This window comes from Conger conger, chromosome 4, assembly GCF_963514075.1.
Source record: "Conger conger chromosome 4, fConCon1.1, whole genome shotgun sequence".
Lineage (NCBI taxonomy): Eukaryota > Metazoa > Chordata > Actinopteri > Anguilliformes > Congridae > Conger > Conger conger.
The window spans coordinates 52,245,574-52,270,154 of record NC_083763.1 but is presented as its reverse complement, the minus strand read 5'-3'; the positions used below and the strand labels follow the sequence as shown (position 1 = coordinate 52,270,154).

General features: G+C 41.4%; 1 pseudogene; it reads right to left on the bottom strand.

Annotated features, from left to right (window-relative positions):
• Positions 1-17,939: 17,939 nt before the first annotated feature.
• Positions 17,940-24,415, bottom strand: LOC133126655 (uncharacterized; annotated as a pseudogene).
• Between the last annotated feature and the right edge of the window lie 166 nt (positions 24,416-24,581).

Here is a 24,581-nt window from a genome sequence, read left to right as displayed (position 1 = left end):
ACAATCACAGGAACAGGACTGCAGTGAAACTCTGTCAGTCCACTGGAGCTTCAGCTCTGACGTAGCAAAATATACTTAATCGCAGGTACTAAACATTTTATGAAATGGATGAGCATGTCAAAGATTAAACAGGATAATGATGTTACTGTCATTCCATGGAGTGACACATACTGTAACTCATTTGCAATGTAACTGTGAATCAAGCCCAGCGACAGTCAAAATGTACCAAATATAACTCATTATTTAGATCATGGCTTTCTATGCAGATCTGCTGCATATTTCTGCTGCTTATATCTCAGGGCAGTTGAAAGTGTGAAATACAAATGAGTCCTTTACAATGTGTGAATTAAATGAACATTTCAAGAAAAACAATGCAGACCAAAACACGCAGCCATCCCTGTTTCATCTCCCGTCCTGTGGATGTAAAAAGTGCATGTGGACATTTCTCAAGTCATGCTTCATTCAACAGCATCATCAGGGTGATCTAACGTCACTGGCTGAGGCCAAAGCATTGCAGTATCCTTTCAAGTAGTGAAACATACTGAAAAGGTGTAATTCTTTACCAAAGCAGTTCATTTGGAAAAAATAAATATATTATAAATATACACTCACTGAGCACTTTATTAGGTACACCTACTTATTCATGCAATAATCTAATTAGCCAATCATGTTGCAGCAGTGCAATGTATAAAATCATGCAGATACGGGTCAGGAGCCTCCTCCTTATGTTCCTTAGACTTCCATAGAATCCATAATTCCATAGAATGGGGAAAAATGTAATCAAGGGATGATTGTTGGTGCCAGACAGGGTGGTTTGAATATCTCAGAAACTGCTGATCTTCCGGGATTTTCATGCACAACAGTCTCTATATTTTGCAGAGAATGGTGCGAAAAACAAAAAACATCCAGTGATCCGCCGTTCTGTGGGCAGAAACAGCTTGTTAATTAGAGAGGTTAGAGGTGAATCCACGCATCAAACCTCAAAGTGGATAGGCTAGAGCAGCAGAAGACCTAAAGCATAAGTCTAATAAATACCTAATAAAATGCTCCTGGTGTATAAGCAACATGGAATAATGCAGTGGACTGCATCTCCCACCTGTTCAGATTTTAATCCACCACTATTTCATTTTTGACCAAGTACTGACTCCCCACAATTCTTGTGCTCTCCAGTAAAGGGAGGGTTTACTTGAGTCAGGTCACAAATTGTCTCACTTAAAAAAAACACACAAAAAAACAACCTAAAGGACAGTTGATACTTCCTCAGGGTATGCTTTTCATGAAACAATGAAACTAGTAATAATGTTTTTTTTTGGTCTCATGTTTTCATCAACCATGTCTCAAAGAAATGTATTTGTGTCCTAGAAGTGTCAGCATTTCAGATAGGTGATTGTACACCTTATTGAAACAGGTTTCAAAACTTGGTTACTGGGTTTGTCTGGTGTATTGGAACCTGTGCAATACTCTCAAAAAGTGCAAACCCCACCTTCTTTTGGTTGGCTCAATCGCACCAGGAAAGGTCAACCGAGCATAGGAAGTATTTGGAACCAAAACACTTATATTTTTAACCCAGGTCTGTTTCAAACCACACTGACTCAAGTAGTGTAGGCTTGCTGTACAGCAACAGCTGTGTGCTAAAATAATGGGATTTTAATTTTAGTATGTTATTTCACACTTGATGTTTACTTTAGTTTAGTTAATTTTATCTTATGGACCTATTTCTGGCTCAGTGGATATTCAAGGAACATGGAGGTTGCCTCTTTGCTGGTGCTTGCATTTTGCAGTTTGGAGTGATGCTCACTGTCAAATAAAAACATATTAGAAGCTTGGAAGATTAAGGAATTGTATGCATTTCATTTTTGCTGTTTTCAAATTTTGCTGTTTCCTTCAGCTATCTTGCAGGCTTTAGTCTAGTCTGCCTCTATAATATTTTTGGAAAAGATTTGTTTGGCATAATGCATAAAGCCTCCATAAACCCTAACCTGTGTACAAATAATGGTCTTCTACTGGGCAGGGTTCATCACCGACAATGCAAATAGCTGTCAAAACGCTTACCATGAACATAATGAAATGTTGTATGAATATATTTTTTAAGGTTTGCTTTGAAATGGAAATGAAATGAAAATGAACTTGATAACCAGTAATTAATGTTGACATTTTTTGCTAAAAGCAAACAGCAGACAATGAAGTAGCAGTGGCAAATGAAATGCAGAAATAAAAATGGTCACTTCTTTTTAAAAAAGAATACAGGACAGCTTACTGGTGAATGACTTTGAGGTTTCAGCTACCTTACTTTTGTGGGATTACATGAAAAAACCCAAGGAATATGAAACCAAACAAAATCTAATTCCCAATAGCAAATTGACTCAACCTAATGAGAAAGACGGATTCTGCACTAAAAACACACAACATATTTATTATTCATGATCTCCCTTTCTCCTATTAATTTCTGTGATATTAAAAATAATAATGAATAAAAAATGTATAAGATATTTTATACGAACATTTGTTTCACAAATTTTGTTGAAGTTCAGTAGACAATCACCAGTTTTAGAGCATTACACTAAAACAAATACTGTAACATACTGGTTAAAATACTGAAGAGAATGGGGAAATGGAAACACTACTGTTCCAGCTATGAAGGGCACTGGTGGTGCATTTCCCTTGCTCTGTTTGAATGTACTCACACTATTAGAAGGTACATTTGGACTATTTCAACACATATTAGGGCATTCCCTGCTGAAAAAAAGGTTCAAAACTAGGTTTTGAAACAGCTGGTAGCTAGTTGACCAGTTCAGCCCAGCTCTCAGCTTGACATGGCTTGATCAGTTGCAGACAAGCTACCAGCACTAGCTGTTTAACCAGCTCATAACCAGCTAGACCAGCAATTGTAGTGCCTCCCCTTCAGGGGCCTATTTACCAGCTCTGTTTCTTGAAACACAAAAAACTCGAAGCCACCGGAACAAAGACATGGCAGATCAAGGATAAATAAACAGACAAGTGCGACAAACCCCAAATTCTTGAGGCCTCTGAGATCAAACACATGTAGACAGAGCTTCGCATCTTTGGGGACACTTTCTATTCTGTGGAAGGAACATGTTTACATCAGAGTTAGTTAGTCAGAGTGCACAAAACTGAGCGGAGAGAGACATTCACCCTGATGTGTGACTGCCTGTGGGAATGATGCCTTGCTGTCTTAAGTCATCAACTCTGATGTGAACATAGTCACAGAATGTGTTTCACTCAGTCCTTTCCTCAACAAAACACACATGCCAATTATTTTCCTGTTGGGATAAAATTTACTGTGAATATTATTCTAAAATGTGTACTGAGATCTATGGAAGCATATATCCGCGCCAAAATGAAAATGCTAATCGGCAATTAATTATTATTTTTTTTATTCCATATGTGTTAATGCCTTCTAAAGTATCCAACTGCAGTGGCTGTTCTGTCTGGTATTAACAACCATGGGGTCCCTAAACAGTTTTCAGAATGAAGGTTCATTTCCACCAAGAAGGCTTCAAAATTTCCACTGTCAGAAACATTATTAGAAAATGGAAGATAAATGGAACAGTTGAAATCGAGGCAAGGTCTGGAAGATCAAGAAAGATTTCAGATAGAATGGCCCGAGACCTGGTGAGAAATGCCATACATCACTGCAAAAGAGCTGCAAGTAGTAGAAAGTAGTCACAGGACAACAATACAACATACTTTAAGCAGCAAAGACCTACATGGCAGAGTTGCCAGAAAGAACAAACTAAACACAAGATTTAGCCTTTCGGAACAATGTGCTTTGGGCTGACGAGACTGAAATTGAACTTTTTGGCCACGACCAAAGAAGGTATGTTTGGAGAAAAAAGGTGAAGCCTTTCTCGAGAAAAACACCTTGCCAACTGTGAAGCATGGATGTTGATCCATTATTCTTTGGTGTTGTGTGGCAGCTGGAAATATGCGATTGGAAGGAAGATGATGTGAATTTACTCACAAGTTAATGGTACATAGCTAATCCTACTATAAAAGAAGTTAACAATCATGTATGCTTTGGAAAGACTGAGGTAAGTGTTTTCATTTTCTGGATGGATTCTGACCTATTTTGTTGTTGGCTGTGACATTAGATAATGAATTATAAGTCATTTCATTCATCTTGAATGTGAATGTAGATCATGCTATTTCATCTCAGCTCAACACTGTAAATTATGTTGGGCTCCGTGTCATGCATACAACTATAATTGGTCCTCAAGTACCCTTTAACTCACTCGTAGAATAGGAATTATTTTGAAATCTCCTGCCCACTGTAGAGTTTCACCAGTCGTGAGAGGTTTCAAGCAACCTGACAAAAAAATAACAATGCAACAGCAAAAAACACGGTCTCTATAAACACCAAATGTGCTTTTAAGATCCCTTTGCTGGACAGAAGCAGAAGATAGGAATTTAATGAGCAGTGGCAATATGAGGTTTATTTATAGCTGCAAACAGCTTGATAGAAAAAAGTTGGTGACTTTGTGTGACATGGTGAATCCTTTATAATTAGATTTGGCTTTACTTTTTAAAATTCAGATAGGATTCTTAATGGCACATTCTGCTCATCTCCCGTCTTTAATTGACATGTATTTTATGCTGCTGAGCAACTGCTTTTGATTGACAACGCAGATAAAAATAAAGGCCAAGAAAAGGTGTCAGACAGTGATATGAAATCTCTTGGCATGAAAAAAGAAAGGGGAGGATTAGAAATGGTATACTTTGAAAAAAAAACATAATCTCATATTACCTTCTTCACATCAAATAAAAATATCAGAAAAGTTAAATACAGTGCCATGAAAAAGAATTTGCTCTCTTCCTGACTTCCTCTATTATCCTCTATTTCCTCCATATTTGTCTCACTGAATGGTTTCCGATCTTTAGACAAAATGTAATATTAGACAAAGGTAAACAAAGTATAGAAAACACATTTTTATATCATTATTTAATTAAGGTAATGATAAAACTTATCGAACACCCATATCGCTCACGTGAGAAATTAGTTGACCCCTTTATACTTTTTCATGGGACTGTATATTACATGTCAAAATGTATTCCATTGTAGGAGATTTCTCTAATACCAATTGCAACCGCCATGTGTACACAGGCATTATTTATGTACATTATTGCAATAACAGTTATACTACAGTAAATGCTAATAAATGTGTGAACTGTATATATCAACAAACTGGAAGCAACTATGCAACTTTTGAAGTAAGAAATGGTTGGATCTAGATATCTACAGTGATTCTTTGAAATATCTTTATGTATTTTCAAAGCAGATTACACCACCATGCCAGTACAAACAGTTGAATGAACAATTCTAAAAGAAAATGGTTTGTTTTTACACCATTTGACAACTGAGAAATGGAGCAGGGAGGCCTTCAGAGTTTTTGTTTGCTTCAGTTGACGTTTGCTTATGTATGGTTTATGAAGCCATTATGTCATGTTCATGCTTTACATATGCTTCATGAAGCATTCATAAGCAACACTTTGTTTAAAGTGAGTGTGATGGGCTTTTGAGGAAACAAAATGTACCCATATTTTCCCATGTGGAAAATGCCAGGTGTTAATTCAACATAATTCAATAGGGGCCATATGTACTTTGTAAGAGTTGATTTAACACAGTACAATTTACTGTGCACTTAATGCATTGGCCAGTCTTCAGTAATATTGTCATAAAAATCCTTTTGCTTTTGGTAAGCACCATGCTGGGGTAAGTGAGGGCATTTTTCAGTTATTTTGACTGTATCTTTCCAGAACCTTCTATGACCCATTTGAAGCACAACTGAATGCTCTCTGGACCTTTGGATATTTGTTTGTGTCATGACAATGCAAGAGTGTGAATGAAACTAGTACAAAAAGGAAACAACTAGGGTTACATGCAACCTCTGTTGTGGTATACAGGTCCTCAGCCAGCTGGATAAAAATGTGATCACAATGTGATCATGCTGTCCAATTACACTGGCTAGTGGACAATGACTTTTATTTCCTTTTATATCCATTTTACAATGGTTTCTGGGAGTAGCAGTACACTATAAATTATTTCTGTAGTTTCCACAGCAACATTACTGTAATGAACAAATACTTACTGTAGGACCTGTATATAGTATGTAGATATATCTGCAAAGCATTGTGGTTGAAATTGAATGGTGGGTGAAATATACAGTATATATATAGGCATACTCATCTGCCAAATCGTTCCAACCACAAAAGGCTATGCTAACTTTGCTTTTGCAATGGCATTTCATTTTCATTCAATGTGCACAAAAATCAGGACATAAGTCAAGGTTAAATGCAAAAACCCAGTTTGTGTTTTCATTTTTGAATGCACTTTATCTGACAATTTGACAAAGTCCATTTGACTTTTAATTTTCCATGACACAACCCTATCATAATTAAAATGCAAATGGAAACCTTCAAATCTGTATGATTGAAATAACAATTATGCCTTGTAACTGAATAATTGTTCAGAGTGTATTCCCGTTTCTCACCCAATGCATGCTGAGATAAACTCCAGACCCCCCCTGACCAGAAATAAACAGGTTAGATAATGGATGGATATAATTAGGCCCAAGTAAAAAAGTATCATTTGTAATAATTGTGTAGCTGCCAGCAAATTACTGTAAAAGGATTACTTCAGGCTATGTTCACTTGTATTACTGGAGGTTCCTGATTATGGAAGCATGAATGATCCTGTAATATTTCAAATTAAAAGGCAAATTGCATTTCGTGTTCATTTCATGTGACAAAAATCGAAATTCAAAAGCTGTGCGTTCTCATTTTCAAGTTGCAGACTTATGCACTTAATCTGAAAATGTGAACAATAAAATGGAAAGTCCATGACCTAGCCTAAATGTCACAACCCTGCCATAATTAAAATGCAAGTGAAAACCATCAAATCTGTACTTTGACGGTACAAGGCCAAAATGTAACGCTGAGTTAGTGCTGTAGACACCATGTTGTCTCATGTTGTTCTGCCGTTCATATAGGAGATCCTCGCAACAGGTTTTTAGCTGTGCTTTGTATTCTGCTCTAGAAACTTTGATGGACTCAATCAATGTCAAGATACTGAGCCATCAAAACAAATTTGCTGGTTTCAGCAGTTAACTTTACATATAACTGGCACCACAAACTTCTCCTTGTATATTTCATTTATATAATTTCCAGAATTTACATCGATAATGAGTTCACCATCTGCTTCTCTGCTACCCATTCTCATGGGATATACGTACCTCTGAGCACTATGTATTTGGGCAGTGGTACAATTTCTGTGCTTTTGGCTTTGTAGTCCAGCACATTGATTTGAAATGAAACAATAAATTAAAAGGTTAAAATGCATACTGTCCCTGTATTTAGAGCCATATTGGGTGATGCATGTAGGAATCCCTTTTTATACATAGTAGCCCCCATTTGAGGGGACCAAAAGTAACTGGACGGTTGGCTTTTCATCTGCTTCCATTCAATTGCTTCCTTATAATGCAGATATAATAATCTATCTTGTCTTGATTCTAAGCTTTAAAGCTGCAAATAAATGGTCATAGGTATATACACTCAGTGAGCACTTTTAGGTATTTATTATACTTATTTTTTAGGTTTATTGGTCTGCTGCGGTAGCCTATCCACTTAAAGGTTGGACACGTTGTGTGTCTTTTCGGCATACCACTGTTGTAATGCGTGGTCATTTGCATTACTGGCACCTTCCTGTCAGCTTTGATCAGCCTGGCCCTTCTCTTCTGACCTCTCTCATTAACAAGATGTTTTTCCCCGCAGAACTGTTGCTCACTGGATTTTTTAGTTTTTTTGCACCATTTTCTGCAAACCCCAGAGACTGTTGTTTGTGAAAATTTAAGGAGATTTTGCACCAACAATTCCACGGTCAAAGATCACATTTTTCCCCCATTCTGAAATTTTGTTTGAACATTACATTACATTACATTAACGGCATTTGGCAGACGCTCTTATCAAGAGCGATGTACAACAAAGTGCATACCCATAACCAGGGATAAGTGCGCTGAAAGACCCTAGAGGGAAGTACAATTTCAACTGCTACCTGTACAACAAAGATAGACCAGGGCCTATTTGAATTTATTTATTTATTTATTTATTTATTTATTTATTTATTTATTTATTTATTTATTTATTTATTTATTTATTTTTTAAACAAACAAATAAACAAACAACAAAGCAAAAGTGACCAAACTTAAATAGCCAAACACTGCTTACCTAGCCAACTAATCACAGAAAGACAAAAATTAAGGTTCACAGGGAGGTAGGGAGGGACGGGGAGAGGTACTGCTTGAAGAGGTGCATCTTCAGTTTGCGCTTGAAGGTGGGGAGAGATTCTACAGTTCTGACCTCAATGGGGAGTTCATTCCACCGCCATGGAGCCAGAACAGACAGTAGTCGTGAGCGTGAGGTGGAAGTTCGAAGAGGGGGAGGTGCCAAGCGAGGTGCCAAGCGGCCTGTGGAGGCTGAATGAAGAGGTCTGGCAGGGGTGTAGGGGTGTATGATTTTTTGTAGGTAAGCTGGGGAAGACCCCTTAACTGCTTGGAAGGCTAGCACCAATGTTTTGAATTTGATGCGAGCCATGACAGGCAGCCAGTGGAGGGAAGTAAGCAGGGGGGTGACATGTGAGTATTTGGGAAGGTTGAAGACCAGACGAGCTGCTGCATTCTGGATAAGTTGGAGGGGTCTGATGACGGACGCTGGGAGGCCAGCCAAGAGGGAATTGCAGTAGTCCAGGCGGGACAGAACCATCGCTTGGACCAGGAGCTGGGTCGAGTAGGGGGTGAGAAAGGGGTGGATTCTCCGTATGTTGTATAGGAAGAACCTGCATGACCGGGTCACCGCCGCAATGTTCTCGGAGAGGGACAGTCTGCTGTCCATCACCACGCCAAGGTTCCTTGCACTGGGTGATGGCGTAAGTGTGGTATCCCCGAGGAAAATGGAGAGATCCAGATGGGGAGAGGTATTAGCAGGGATGAATATCATTTCAGCCTTACCTGGGTTGAGCTTTAGATAGTGGTTGTCCATCCAGCTCTGGATGTCACTCAGGCAAGCAGAGATACCGACTGAAACCTGTGTATCAGATGGTGAGAACGAGATGAAGAGTTGGGTATTGTCCGCATAGCAGTGGTAGGATGTGCAGTGATCACCGGGCCAAGGGAACGAGTGTAAAGAGAAAAGAGAAGCGGGCCTAGCACTGAGCCCTGGGGAGCTCCTGTGGCAAGGGGCCGAGGTGTCGATACCGTACCAGCCCAGGCAACCTGGAAGAAGCGACCAGAGAGGTAGGACTCAATCCAGTCCAGGGCTGTGCCACAGATGCCCGTTGCTGACAGGGCGGACAGGAGGATGGAGTGATCCACAGTGTCGAAGGCAGCAGAGAGATCTAGAAGAATGAGGACAGAGGAGAGGAAGGCTGCTCGTGCGGCATGGAGTGATTTACTGATGGAGAGTAGCGCGGCCTCTGTCAGGTGGCCCGATCTGAAGCCAGACTGATGGGGGTCTAGCCAGTGTTGTTGTTAGAAAAGAAAGAAGAAAGTTGAGTAGAAGTGGCTCGTTCTATGGTTTTAGAAAGAAAAGAAAGAAGAGATACCGGGCGGTAGTTCTGGATGATGGAGGGATCCAGAGTAGGCTTTTTTAGCAGTGGAGTGATGTGGGCCCTCTTGGAGGATGCCAGAAGACAGGGAGGAGTTGACAAGGGAGGTGACAAATGGGAGAATGTCAGGTGTGATAGTCTGGAGAAGAGAAGAGGGGATAGGGTCAAGGGCACATGTTGTAGGGCAGTGGGAGAACAGGAGTTGAGAAACATCAGAGTCTATAAGGGGGGAGAAAGTGGAAAAGGAAGGGATGGGCCTAGAGGGGGGGAAGGGCACAGAGAGGGGGGCGGTTGTTGTAAAGGAACTGCGGATGTCTGTGACCTTCTCATCGAAAAAATCAGCAAAGTCATCAGCAGCGAAGGAGGACAGAGGTGGAGGAGGCGGTGCGTTGAGGAGAGAGGAGAAAATAGAGAACAGTTTCCGGGGGTTAGAAGTGGAGTTCTGAATTTGTGTTCGATAGTATTTTGCTTTGGCGGCAGTGACAGCGGAAGAGAATGCCGCCAGGAGAGACTGGTAAGTTGTGAGGTCTGAAGGGTCTCTGGATTTTCCCCACTTCCTCTCCGCTGCGCGGAGGCTGGCCCTGGAGGTACGGAGGGTGTCAGATATCCAAGGACTGGGCGTCTATAATGCGTCTAGTGGACGGCCCACAGCGATACCAGCACACCTGCTTAAAATTATACACTTACTGTATATATGGCACTTACATCAGCTGAACCTCTTGACCACATCTGCATGCTTGTATGCATTTAGTTGCGGCCACATGATTAGCTAATTATATATTTGCATTAACAAGCTGGTGTACTGGTCTACCTAATAAATTGCTCACTGAGTGTATATTCCATGAGACTAGCCTGTGGCACATGCTGTTGTGAGTATTTTACTGAACATACCGTGTGCTGAATATCAGTACTGTAGGTAGGAGCAAGATGCCACACTATAATAATACAAATAAATAAATAATACGAGTGTCTACATTTCAATGTTAGTCAATGATGTCCAAAATATGAAAAATATTATTTAAGAATGATGTGAATTGACATCTATGCAGAAGCATTGTACCTATGGACAGGTGAACTCAGGTCATGGGCTGTCCCACTGATCAAACAGGCTCTGAAAGGAAGTAGCTGTACGTGTTTCAGATGCAAAACACATCCCAGCATCCACTTAGTCATGCAAGGAGATGAAGTGGGTTCCTTACATTTCACGGTGGGTTCCAGTCTGGAAATACCATTAAAAACAGCTGCTGGAAGCATATCTGGAACACCTATTTCAGTCCATAAACCCAGGCAATTTTTACGGTGGATCATGCTTTACCTGAGCCTCTACTCAGAGTCTTAAAGTGGTCTGATGTTTTGATCCCAAGTGTTTGCGCAGATAGGCGGTCTTTTGTGTCTGAGTCAGCCCTGGCTCGGTAGGTGGTCGAACATCTGAAGCACATGTGGAGCAAACTGGAGATCTGAGGCGGCAGTTGCAATTGAGAGACAAGAATTCCTCTGATTTCCCAACAAGAAGCATGGAGCAGCAGCATTCAACATAATTTTTCATACCGAGATCAAAGCAACTTTAATTCTCACCGTGACATTTTTTCTTGCAAACCAAAAATGTTTGCTGTATCACAAAGAATACTCAAATCTCAAATACTAAGCAGGAAACCAAGTCTTTTTCTAAACTAGTTTGTCAGCGATGTTATCAAACTGCTAAAATGGCACATGTTCACAGGAAAGATTCCTACATTAAGAGCTAATTCTTGAATTGCAGGCTTTTCAAATGCTGTTTGGTAACTCATGCCACTGTGCGAGACTTGTGTCATTGTCCCGTGTTGGCTATCGCAAAAGAGGCCAGAGAGCAGCAATAAAGAGTAAAAAGCCCAGAAATGGGTCCAGGGCACTATCCTCTGCCCTGTCCCCAAGGTCCTCCAATATGCTATATTACTAGGAGAGCATGCATCACACCCCAGGGAGCTAGAGAGAAACCAATAGCAGCTTTATGTAGAGCCAGGAGGATAGCATGCCTTTCAGTTTCATGATCCAGGACCAGAAAATATTTATCTTTTTTTCTCTACATTCAGGACGTGCCAGAACATCCAGAATTTCTCAAGTTGCCACAGAATTGCACAAACCAAAACTATAAAAAGTGAATGATATGCAAAACATTAGACACAAACGCAAATACAGACTTTCCCAATATAGTGTTGGTTCCATTGAAAAGCAGTAAATGGGTTTCGAGGAACAGGCTGTAATTGTACCATACTTTTTAAGAATATGGTGTACAGCAACTTGACACATGAAAGCAAGCAGACATGTTCAGATGTTGTTCAGACCAAATATCAGAATGGGGAATAAATCTGATGCAGTGGCATGCAGAAGAGCATCTCTGAACACACAACGAATCAAACCTCAAAGTGGATAGGCCACAGCAGCAGAAGATTCTAAAAAAATAAGTCGAATAAATACTTAATCAAGTGCTCACTGAGTGTATATATGGCATTATTTTATGCATTATATTATACATTGTAGTCTATTCTTATGATTTGTTACTAAGGGTAGACCCACTTTCTTATGTTATAAATCAATCCCTTTGATGTTAATTGGTCCTCATGCTGATTGTCAGTGTCCATTGACCCTGAAGAAGGCTTTTTGACCCAAATATGTTCAGCATGAACTAGCCCTATATTAAAAGATTTTCAGAGATGAAGAGTGCCTTGGATTTTTTGGTCTATATTTATTGCTTCTTCTGGTTTCTCCCAAGAACATCATCATTCACAACTTTCATTCGAAGGCTAATCTCCACTGTTGTTGATTCGTGTTTCTCTAGTCATTTGGCATATCCATGTATTATCTATGTGTCTACAGCCTGCTGCTCCACTTTTAATGTTCATTGATTCAGCGCTCACCTTGTGTATCCTTCTTGCACTTGGTTGAAAGCTTTCTGTTTCTCTGTAATTGAAACATTGGAAACATTATTTATGACATTAAGGTGAGGTAGATTTATTCCGCATCAACTGTTTTCATGCATTTTCCTCCAAGGGTGCATTTAAAGTCAGGCCTGACACAAAGAGTTCCCATCAATGCTCAGGGGCTGGCTTTCAGGGAGCAGTATTGCACCAATTCAGTAAACCAAAAGTGCTAGGATGAAAACAAGACCTTGTGCAAGCAATTTGGTATTCTGCATGAGCATAACCTCGTCCACGCCAGCAAAAGGCACTCCCACCAGCAAAAATTCTCTCCTTGTGAGCAGTGTTAACTCTAAGTTGATATAGATTTTTGGATGCTAGCTTCTGAATTCATATGTATATCATATGGAACAGCTGCTACAACACCAAGGGAGGCTAGATACATTTTAATTTAAATTTAGAATAGTGAGCAAACTGTTTCAATGGAATGATGTAATGTGGCAGCTAGCTTGAAAAAAATCTATATTATCATGTGATGGCAGAAGCTGTTGTTTTATATTGAATAGATTAATTACATCAACACTGAGCTAGCTAAGCAGTTTGCTGTATTGGTAGAATTCAATTTTGCAAGTGTCCATGAGATATGTTTTGTTTTACTGTTATGCTACTGTATACTGTACTGCGAAGTGCCTTTTGCTTGCATGCAAGGAATCATTTTGCCCTCACCCTCGCATTCGCTGCCACTACAAAGCAGCATTCCACTATTATCTTTCATACTGTATATTATTATTAATCCTTTATTTTAATATATTATTTTATATTGAGATAGGAATCTCTTTTTCAAGTGAGACCTATATACATACAGGCATAGAGACAGATACAATTCAGGCACATGTTACAAATAACAGTAAACATCATACAATCAAAGCATTTATTATTTAGCATATTATATTTTGGGCCACCAGTTTCTCTCCACCATGTTGACCTGCAAGGATTTACACTTGTATTTCAATGGTTATCCTCCAAGGATCACAAAGTAAGAAATTGATACCCGTATACTGCTTTAAAGGGTAATTACACTCTAGCTATAAAAATGTGTGACCACAATGAACCCAGTTAGGGCAGACTATTAAAGAGGCTGGGGTGGACGTTCCTCAACAACCCCCCAACCACTGTTCCCCAATCAAAACTGTTCAATCGAATTAACCAGAAAGAGGCAGAAATCTGATAGAAAGTAATACATCTTTAATTTGCGGTTTAAAAATTATCTAGGATAAGGGGAGAGGGGAAAATAAGGGATGTATGGTAGTAGCTAGCTGCTAAGGAAATTCCTATTAGTCCAGACGAGGCAGAGGCATATGCTAGGGCATGCAAAACAAAACCCCAAACTCCAACAATAGTGGGTAAGCAAGGCTATCCGATTATATCTGTATGGTTACACTAGGACTCGGAACTGTACTGTACTTGTAGGCACTTGTACTTGTGTTTGATCTGCACTTCGTTGTACGTCGCTCTGGATAACAGCGTCTGCTAAATGCCATGTAATGTAATGTAAGAAAGCATCCACTACTATTGTTAATGTTAATTAGCAAGTACACACCACAGTATAAACCCAGTAACTAGAGACAACTCAGCATTAGGGCCCCGGGGCAGGAGGGAGCAGGGGGACACACTGAAGTGCACCAAGTTAACTAGGAAAAATAGTACACACTAATGTGAATAGCCACATACAGTGCACACAAGATGTTAGGAAGAATTACTGTACCACTCCACAATAAGGAATAATTTAGTGATAAACAATTGGAGCGACGCGTAAAATAGGCCCGGCAGCTAGGTATAACAATAATAATAGCAGCCTGAAACTGGCATCACTGCAACCCAACAATGGGCAACGCAAAACTACAGCGACACAGTCTCTGCAGCAGTGCCTGGTCCCTCCAACAAATCTCGGGCCTACAGCTTACCTACAGGGACAGACAACACAAAACCAAAGAAAATAATACCAAGAGAGCCACCCTTATATTCACTCTAAGGCCAGCCCAGTCATCTCCTCAACCCGCTAGAGTCAGTACTGAAGGTGACCATAAACCAATATCACACACTTCCAGTCATAATAATGTTGAAAAACAGTGGTTACAAAGAGGGCTAAACATTTTGCGTCCTAAAATACAAAGAAACCAATGTTAGGCCCCTTACTTGTAACCTATACCCTTTACAGGTTCCTATCGTTAAGTACCCCCCTCTTCAGCAAATATATATGTTGAATAAATAGTCAAATTAATAATTATGAAAGAATGACTCACTGTAGTCCAGGAATCAGGCCATAGTGGACACTGAGCAGCCAGTCTTCACAGCAAGCAAACACTGTAGTGGCAACACTTAGTTTTTATTTAGTTTTATTATCTCAGGCTCCAATACCAATCAACATTCTTGCGGTACTTTGTGGTAACACATACCCAATGCGTGAAGCCACACATTCAATTGCACAATTGATCCTAATGGGCTGGTTAGAAGACGTGCTTATTCTATAAATCCAAGAAGCACAATGCAGTCTCGCCAGCGGTATACAAAGAACATTGGATCACATCACATTCGATTTGCAACAGCTGGTACGTACGGCTTCCACAAATGATTGTAGCCGAATACCAGGTTGGCAGCACTACTGTTTTCACAAACTATTCATAAAGAAACAATATATATATATAATGGAATATATATATAGTTTATGCAAGTTTCCCCGCCCAAATTGTGATGTCAGCGTAACCTTTTCAGGGTAGCTCTACTCTGCTAAAAAAAAAAAAACATTGAAACTGCTAGTAACTGGTTGACCAGTTCAGAGCAGCTCCCAGCTATATTTGGAAACAGCTGGTAGCTGCTAGACAAGGTACGAGCACTAGCTGGTTGACCAGCTCATATCCAGCTAGACCAATTCATGACCAGCTTGACAAATTTTCAAGCTGGTCAAGCTGGCATAGCTGGATTTTACAGCAGGGTAAATTATGTATAGATATCAAAATAGTATTTAACAGTTTCATAGTGTTCCCCACCACTCATATCTGCAACCTCTGAGTCATTTTTGACATCTTTTCAAAAACATGTAAATCTCACAGCAAAAACGGTTTTTTTCCACCTCAAAAACAAATTTGTCCATAATTGCATATCACTGCAGTAAAAACAAATCATCCACGCTGTATAAAGCACAGTGAAATGTTATAGGAAAAGGGTTGATGTGGCTACAGGTTTTGTTATAGCCCAGCGCTAACACCTGATTCTACTTAGTCTTGATTGAAGACCATTATCAGTTAACTAGTTGAATCATTCTTTTTTTTATTTAGGTTTTTTGTGCTATCTATTTTTTATGCTTTGTGGGCATTTCTCCCAGCTGCTAACAAAACCAACCAATCATACTGTAATTATAGCATAATACTGAGTACACTTCCGTTAATCTTAGTGTTTTTTGGTTTATTTATATATGTGTGTAATGTTTATATGAAAGATTAGTGGCACATATATGACTTGTGGGGATGGAACATCTGTCATGAACATATTTGCAGAGGTTGTTGCTGTTATCAGGAGACTGATTGCATGTTGATCAAGCTTCATTTAAAAAGGTTTGCATTGCCATGTGCAGAAGGGGGTGCATTCAGCCAGTTCTGCATGTTATAAAGGATGACAGTGACATTGCAATATGTTGTATTTAAAGGACTGCTATTATAGCCCAAAGGATGGACCTTGCACTAGTCAAATGAAAAGCACTGCCATTGTACCTGCATCAATAGGTAATATGTACTGTATCAATGTTAAGCATATGGGCCTGTGATTCAGTACTAATGGCTTTTCCTATTATTACCAGAAAGCAGACTCAGTAATGATCACTAAGGAAGGACAACAGCGTATGATTAATTTGACTTCTAATATTGCGGTCTTTTTTTAAATGATTTTCAAGTGGTATGGTGGGAGTTAGAACTGGTGCTTTTTACTGACATATCTTTTTTATGAAGTCTGTTGATTTATTAATGGAAACTGCCAGTGATGTCTGCAGATCTTTTTTCTTGATGTCACGACAGTCTAGGAAACCTCGCCACAGCCTCACCAAAGCAGAACAATATTTTCTCCTGAAATAGCACTTCAAAACTGCCCATAGATAACTGTCTATATTACACAATACATAACCATGTCTATATGCACAATAGTTACACAGTTTCTACATTTGTAGTTCCAGACTAATTACATAGTAATTACATGGATGCAGTGGGGTGCAAAAATTTGGGCACCCCTGGTTTAAATGTATGTTACAATGAATCTGTTTGCGATAGAAAGCAAACCTGAACTCTAAACATGAGACCTTTCTGCAAAGCAAAATTGCTTTTTATTTTCATTTTTTACTGTTTATAAATTATGATAAAGGAAAAATGTAGAAGTTTGGGAACCCTTTTGGATTATTCTTTGTTACTTTTCAAAAAGATGATTACTAAAGCCCAGACCCAAGTGATTTACTCATTAGGGCTTCGATGAGTCAGGTGAGGCCACTTCAATATTACTGAAAATCTGTGGAGGGATCTCAAACATGCCGTACATACAAGGAGGCCAAAGAATATTTCTGAGCTAAAGATGTTTTGCCAGGAAGAATGGGGAAAAATAGCTAAATTGAGAATTGAAAGAAGCTGGCTACAGGGCCTTTTTCCTCGTTTTAGTATTTTGAAACTGTAAAGAATTTAAATAAAAAGTAATGCTTTAAAATGTAAAGGAATGCATCATGTTTAACGTTGTACCATTTAAGGGTCAGATTCGCTTCTCTTCACTTAGATATTAGTTGTAAAAGGCTTTTTGACCAGGGGTGCCCAAATATTTGCACATTATTTTAGTAATACCATTTAAAGTTAAATGTGATGATTTTCTTTTTTTTTCTTATTTTAATTCAGACTAATCTATAATCATTCCTCAATTGCCAAAGGAATGGTATAATTTGCAAAGAAAATGTAAAAAATGAACAACTATTAGGTATGATTCATCAGTGAACACACACTCAACTCATGGCACAATCTGTTTTTACTGTAGTTCAAGAATATCCTGCGCTCCATATTCTTTGTGCCGTCCTGGGGCAGTTGGTGTCCCTGCTACTTGAAATGATTGATGCCACCATTATGTGACATGTTATTAATCAGGTCCATGATTCTGCTCTGCACAGCTGCTTCCTCATAGACTCTATACTTTTTACTCTGGTCCACATTCTTCTTCCATCCGCTGTTACCGAGCAGGACAAATGTGTTCCATCAAAAATATGGCCAGATATCGTACTGTTCAAGGTTGTGATGGCATGGGAGAAAGCGGATAAATTAAAACTGTGCTTTACAGCAATGCTGTAAATGCAGTAAAAACATGCTGTAAAATTTCAGTCCTTTACTGGTGCCAGTAGGTTACTGTAAAGGTTAATTTTGTTTTTGCATTATAGACAAGCAGGCCTGCTTAGAGGCTTCGGAGATCAGCACCTTATCTGGCCTTAGTGTTGTTGTGGCAACCACTTTAGGGAACTTCAGTAGCCTCACAGGTCAACTTTCAGCTCCCAGTCTTGCGCCATTGCTAGCAGGCCAGAGGAGGTTGTCCTGGCAGCAGATGTTGGCTTCTCACCAACTGTTACGACCCAGGTTCGCGATCCGCTCTGGGTTTTTCTCTCTGCTCGTGTGCTCTGGTTGCAGGAACGGAGAGGTGGGCGGAGCTAAGGAGAACTGAACTGGCGCTGATTATTGGATTTGGCGCACCTGGAAGCTGGGGTTTAAAAGCACAGCTTCTTCACCATTCTGGAGCTAGCTCACGTTAGCTCATTGCTGCACTGCGAATGCTCCTTCCTCTCGCTGGCGTTGTAGCCTGTATTTGGTTGTTTGCCTGGTTTGCTTGTTTGCTTGTTTGCTTGTTTGTTTGAAAGGCTTGCATTTTTGGATTTGCCTTTAAAGTCTTGAGTAAAAGAAGGTATTTAATAAATATTTGTTATTCCTTCACCTGGTTGTTTGTGTCCATTTTATGTTCCGGCCAAATCGAGCCGCAGGTCGTAACATATGGGGGCTCATCCAGTAGTTTAACGTGTTTCAATTCAAGAACTCGTCTAAATTTTGTAGCACTGTGCTGGATTATTTTTCCCCACGGTAGCTTCGTCTTGAAGGGGGGAAAGGCCTGCGAGCCTGTGTGCCCACCCTTGGTAGTAAGGACTTGGTGAGTTCAGTTGTGTTTGGACCGTGGTAGTCTGGTTCTGGCCATGTATTGCTCAGGTACCGTTCCTGTGCTAGTACAACATATCTTATGTGCTCTGTAGGGAGTGTTTATGGTTAAATGTCATAGGGGAAGTAAAAATTGTAGGAATTTCTGAGTTCATAAGAACTAGAAATATTCTGTGTAAAAAAAAAAAAATTGCACCATAAACATTGCGTCAGTTTCGTGTAAATTTATGTTCTGGGCGTTTGGCTGGCAGCGGTAGGAGTCAGGCGATCGAATGTTGTTTGGCTTATATTAGGAAGTAGGATAGGGTGCCCAGAAGAGGCGGCCAGGGGGCGCTACCTACTAGTGAACAAATTACCTTCACATTGGTGTAAGGGCTCACGCTTAATCTACCTACCGCCGGCGCTAGTTTAAATTGATAGATCTGGTTGACTGGCCTTCAATCACTTGCTCCATTCTTTTTCCGTCGTCAGTCCTGTATTCAGAGAAGTATTTTACGTACGGTGAAGCGTTGTAGTGTTTTAGGTCATAACTGGAACTTTGAATGTGTACAACTCGTAAAAAGGGTCTCGTACAATTACATGAGAATCTTTGTTGGGGAATTTTGTTAAAGACAAGTTGCTGCTCTTGGCCTGTTATTGGGGTAAAGTGAGCGAGGTCGCAGATAAAAAAGTTGGCGAACTCAGAGCTTATTTAACTACATTAGCAATAGAACGTGGCCTTTTAAAAACTGATAAAATGTCTCAATTAAGCGAGTTGGAGTTTAAATTGAAGCTTGCTGAATTAGAAAGCAAGGAAAAAATTGAACTCGCTAAAATCAAATGAAATGAGGCTCTCAAAGAAAAAGAGCTAGCGTTAGCCGAAGAGAAATTTAAAAGTGAAGAATCGTACCGGGAACAACGTTTGAGCATGGTTGCGGACAGTAAGCTGGATTCTTCAGTGTTATCAAATGCTGAAGTTTCCATACAGCCTTAAAGGTAACTGTCAATGTGATAATGCTTCAACAGAACAGAAGCTTAACATAAAATTACAAATGCTTCTCAGAATAGATGAAATAAATAAAAAACCTAGGGAGATGACCAAAGCCCTTGCCTACATGTTCAACCCAACAGACGCATACATGTAAACAGAACAGTGTAGGGGAGGCGCTTCTCCTGACGCATTTAGCCCTAACAGTTTTTGTTCAGGAAAAGCAACATATTTATTTTCTCTGGCAGCAGCCGAGATCGCTCTGGACAGAGTGACGTCACGCTATACACTCGGCTAAAATGGCGCTGCGCATGTTTTAAAAAAGGGTAATTTAATTACTTATTATTTTTAATCCAGCTTTACTGGCAGTCTTAAACCATTAAGGATGTATATATTGGGAATCAATCTTGTAACTTATTCACTTAATCTAGTATTTCAATTCCCCTTTAATGATTCATACACTCACCGTGACTTGATGAAGAAGCACTGTCGGAGTCTGCCTGCACGGAGGAGGGCACGGTGTTGTTAGCGTCTGCCGGGTTGCTAACTTTAGATGCGTTGTTTAGGTAGTCAAACATGCCGCACTCCTTCAGCTTTATGCTATGGGTAGACTGCAAGTGTTTCATGATGTTGCTGGTGTTACCCCCCTTTGACGCGACTACTTCCTTGCATATATTGCATTGAGCCGAGGATTCATTGAGTTTGATGAAGTGAGCCCATACCTTGGAGCGCTTAGCTCTTACGGCTGACATAGTGACTACTAGAGAAAACAACGGGGCGCTGCGTCATAACCTGTCGATGGTGGCAGTGTCATAATTATGCAACGGTTAGGTAGACTCTTCAAAAATACCGAAAACAGTATCGTTTGTCCAAAATCTTTAGCGGTACTCTGGTACCGACCAATTAGGAACCGTTACCAAAAAATACCGGCTCTCGGTACACATCCCTAGTCATGAAGCAACTCAAAGTGTGTCACGGTGTTTCTTGTGCCTACCATCCACAGTCAGGGAGTGTTAGAAAGGTTTCATCAAACTCTGAAATCTCTATTACGCTCTTATTGCGTTGAGTTGGGTCGTGACTGGGAGGAGGGTCTCCCGTGGCTATTGTTAGCCATTTGTGAAGTGGCTCAGGAAAGTACTGTTTTTTCACCGTGTTTGGACATGAAATTCGGGGTCCGGTGGCCGTGGTTGCAGAGGAGTGGCGAGGAATGGAACCTCCGGAAAATGTTATTGATTATGTGGATGGTTTCCGGGTCCGATTGTATCAGGCTTGTGCTGCCGCCCAGCGGGCGTTTGAAAAGGCACAATCGAAGATGAAAAAATTGTTTAACCACAAAGCTAGAAACAGAAGCTTTAAACTAGGGGATCAAGTTTTGGCTTTGTCGCCGCTGGACCGTAGCCCGCTGCAAGCAAAATTTATGGGTCCATATGTTATCGACAAACAACTTTCTGAGGTCAATTATCTTGTCCGTACACCGGATCGCCGAAAGAAAGTTCAGTTGTGCCATATCAATCTTTTAAAACCGTACCGAGTCCACAGTTGTTCCTGTGTCTCCAGTCTGCAGTGTGGTGACATCTTCATTTTCACCTGTGATATGAGTGAGCCCGTGGCTGTGGAGGACTTGAGTGAGGCTGAAATCCAAACATATCTGTATTCGGAAATCAAATATATGGTGAAAAACGGTATTACCAAACCTGCGATCTCCGACTGGTCATCACCCTGTATATTGGTTAGCAAGTCTGACGGGCCGTTTCGGTTTTGTACTGATTTTCGAAAGGTAAACACAATAACTAAATCTGACAACTTCCCGTTACCACGCATGGAGGACTGTGTGGACCATGTTGGGTCAGCAGTCTTTGTGACAAAACTAGACCTTTTAAAAGGGTTTTGGCAAGTTCCTCTTACCCCGCGGGCGCAGGAGATCGCTGGTTTTGTGGCACCTGATGGCCTGTATGCATACTCAGTCATGCCGTTTGGTTTGAAAAATGCTCCCTCAACATTCCAAAGGCTTATGAATAGGGTTTTGGCGGGCTTGGAGGGATGTGCAGCATATATGGATGACGTAGTAGTGTATAGTGACTCCTGGGAACAACATATGCAACGACAAGCCCTTTGTGCTGCAGGTGGATGCCAGCGGAATTGGTGCCGGTGCCATCCTACTGCAACAGGATGACCAGAACATTGAACATCCAGTGTTCTTCTTTTCCCGGAAGTTCAATAGTTATCAACAAAAATATTCTGTTATAGAACAGGAAGCCCTGGCTTTGATTTGGGCCTTACAGCACTTTGGGGTGTATGTGGGTTCGGTGTCTGGTCCAGTTGATGTATATACCGACCATAACCCTCTAGTCTTTTTACGGACTATGCAAAACCCAAATCAGCGGCTGATGCGCTGGTCTCTGTTCCTCCAAGCTCATAACTTGGAGATTCAACATATTAAAGGCACTGCGAAAGTCCTAGCGGACGTGCTCAGTCAAGTGCCTGTTTAATGTACATAATTAACATTTTCCCTTCATGTCCATCAAGTGGATTCAGCATGGACTGTTCTCGGTTTGTTCCTTGGCTCGTATCCCTGTTTTCCTTGTCTCTCTCTCTTGTCTGTTTGTCTCCGCCTTGTTGGGTGCGCAACTGCAAGGGTGGAGTTTGAGCTGGCGGTTGGAGAAACTTTGGAACAAAAGAAGCGTGGGTTAAGTAAGCGGGAATAAAAAGGGAAGTATCTTTGTTATTGGTTTTTGTGTGTAAATATTGTATATGTAAATTTGATGTTAAATGGTTTTGACGGACCACGGAGGCTCCGTCTTTGTGGGGGAGGTGTTACGACCCAGGTTCGCAATCCGCTCTGGGTTTTTCTCTCTGCTCGTGTGCTCTGCTTGCAGGAATGGAGAGGTGGGCGGAGCTAAGGAGAACTGAACTGGCGCTGATTATTGGATTTGGCGCACCTGGAAGCTGGGGTTTAAAAGCACAGCTTCTTCACCATTCTGGAGCTAGCTCACGTTAGCTCATTGCTGCACTGCGAATGCTCCTTCCTCTCTCTGGCGTTGTGGCCTGTATTTGGTTGTTTGCCGGTATGCTTGTTTGCTTGTTTGGTTGTTTGTTTGAAAGGCTTGCATTTTTGGATTTGCCTTTAGTCTTGAGTAAAAGAAGGTATTTAATAAATATTTGTTATTCCTTCACCTGGTTGTTTGTGTCCATTTTATGTTACGGCCAAATCGAGCCTCAGGTCGTAACACCAACCTTGATGAAAGCAATGGTCTTCTTCACTGGGTGGAGGCGCTTGCAGTGGCTAATCCCACTGCAGATGGTGTCCGCTTTGACCTTCAGGACTTAGTCATGACGCCAGTGATAGCACCCCTCACCCAGGGCTTTCAAACAGCAGCTGAGGATGTGCTCCAGGGTCCCTCTCTTCAGGCACAGAGGGCAAGCTGGTGACTCCACCTTCCCTCAGCAGAACAAGTTGGATGGGCTTGGTAGAACATCAGTCAGCCTGGATTAAGAATTTTATTTGATGGGGCTTGGCTTTCCTAAGCTCAAGCCATGAGACTTTGTGCTCCACCGCTTGCTCCCATCTCGTCCAGGCTCCCTGGTGCCGGATCCCAATTGTCCTGCTGGCTCGCTCCTCCTCGATTGATGCTCGCACCTCCTCCCGGATCAGCGACCCCCTGTCCTTCCCTTGCGCCTTGTCGTAGTGAGGTGTTGTACTGCTACCCAGTCCAGCCCTTCCCCGAGACACTGTGCCCACCAGCACCCTGGGCCTTAGCCGCGACTCCGCAACCTCCACAGCCTCTGCTGCCCTCCACTTCCATCCTGTCCTGACCTCGATACCAGCCTGAGAGACTTTTGGCTTGTAGGACTCTTGGTATTGCAGCACCTCCCTAGTATGGGTCACCATGAATTCTTCACTCCGGCTGCTGAAGGGGAGTTTCAGCTTGTTGTTCTGCCTATACAGGGCTATACTGCTCAGGCTCCGAGGTAGTCCCAGCCACTTCCGTAGGAACCTGCTGACCCTCCTCTCAAAGCCCTTGACTGTGGAGATTGGGACCTCATAGACCAAGAGGGGCCAGAGAATCCATGGGATGCCATGTTGTTATATGCAGGCCTTAAACTTGCCAGGTAGGCCTGACTTGTCCACTGCAGCTAGCCAGGCTTCCAGCTCTTGGTCTGTGTCTCAGCATCCATCCATCCATTTGGTTCAGCTATAGTAGTAGTCCAGAATGAGGTCCCTGAACTTGCCTTGGATATAGTGCCGGTTCAGTGCCTTTTCGACCAGCTTGCGGGGTATGGACCCATAGGCATATACAAGGTCCAGCCACAGCACAACTAGGTCCCCCTTGTTCTCCTGCGCTTCCCTGATCAGCTGGGTGACCATGCCTGTGTGCTCCAGACACCCTGATACCTTCAGAATCCCTCCTTTCTGGACTGAGGTATCAATGTAGGAGTTCCTCGGGAGGTAGTCTGTCAGGCGCCTGGCAACAATGCTGAAGAATATCTTACCTCCACTGATGAGCTACCTTGCCCCTCCTCCAGATCACCTTCAGAATCCTCCAGAGCCTGTGGTGTAACCAGTTCTTGTATACCTTGTAAGATACCCCACTCGGTCCTTGGCCTGAGCTTGCACTAGCCTTCTTGACCACCTCCTGGACCTCCTTCCAGCCGGGCTCCTTCCTGTTGAGTTGGTGCAGGTTGGTGCAGGTGGATTAATCAAAGACTTACAGTTGCCCAGATCAGACAATTACTGCCAGTCTGTCACTGCCATTTCATCATCTCTGTCATTAGCATAGCCGCAGCTTCTATAACTATTACCATTGTGCTCGCAGTGACACTGTTACAGTCTTACACTTGACCTCCATCATGAATAGGTCGGAGTTTAGAAAAAGAATGGGAGCTACTGTACT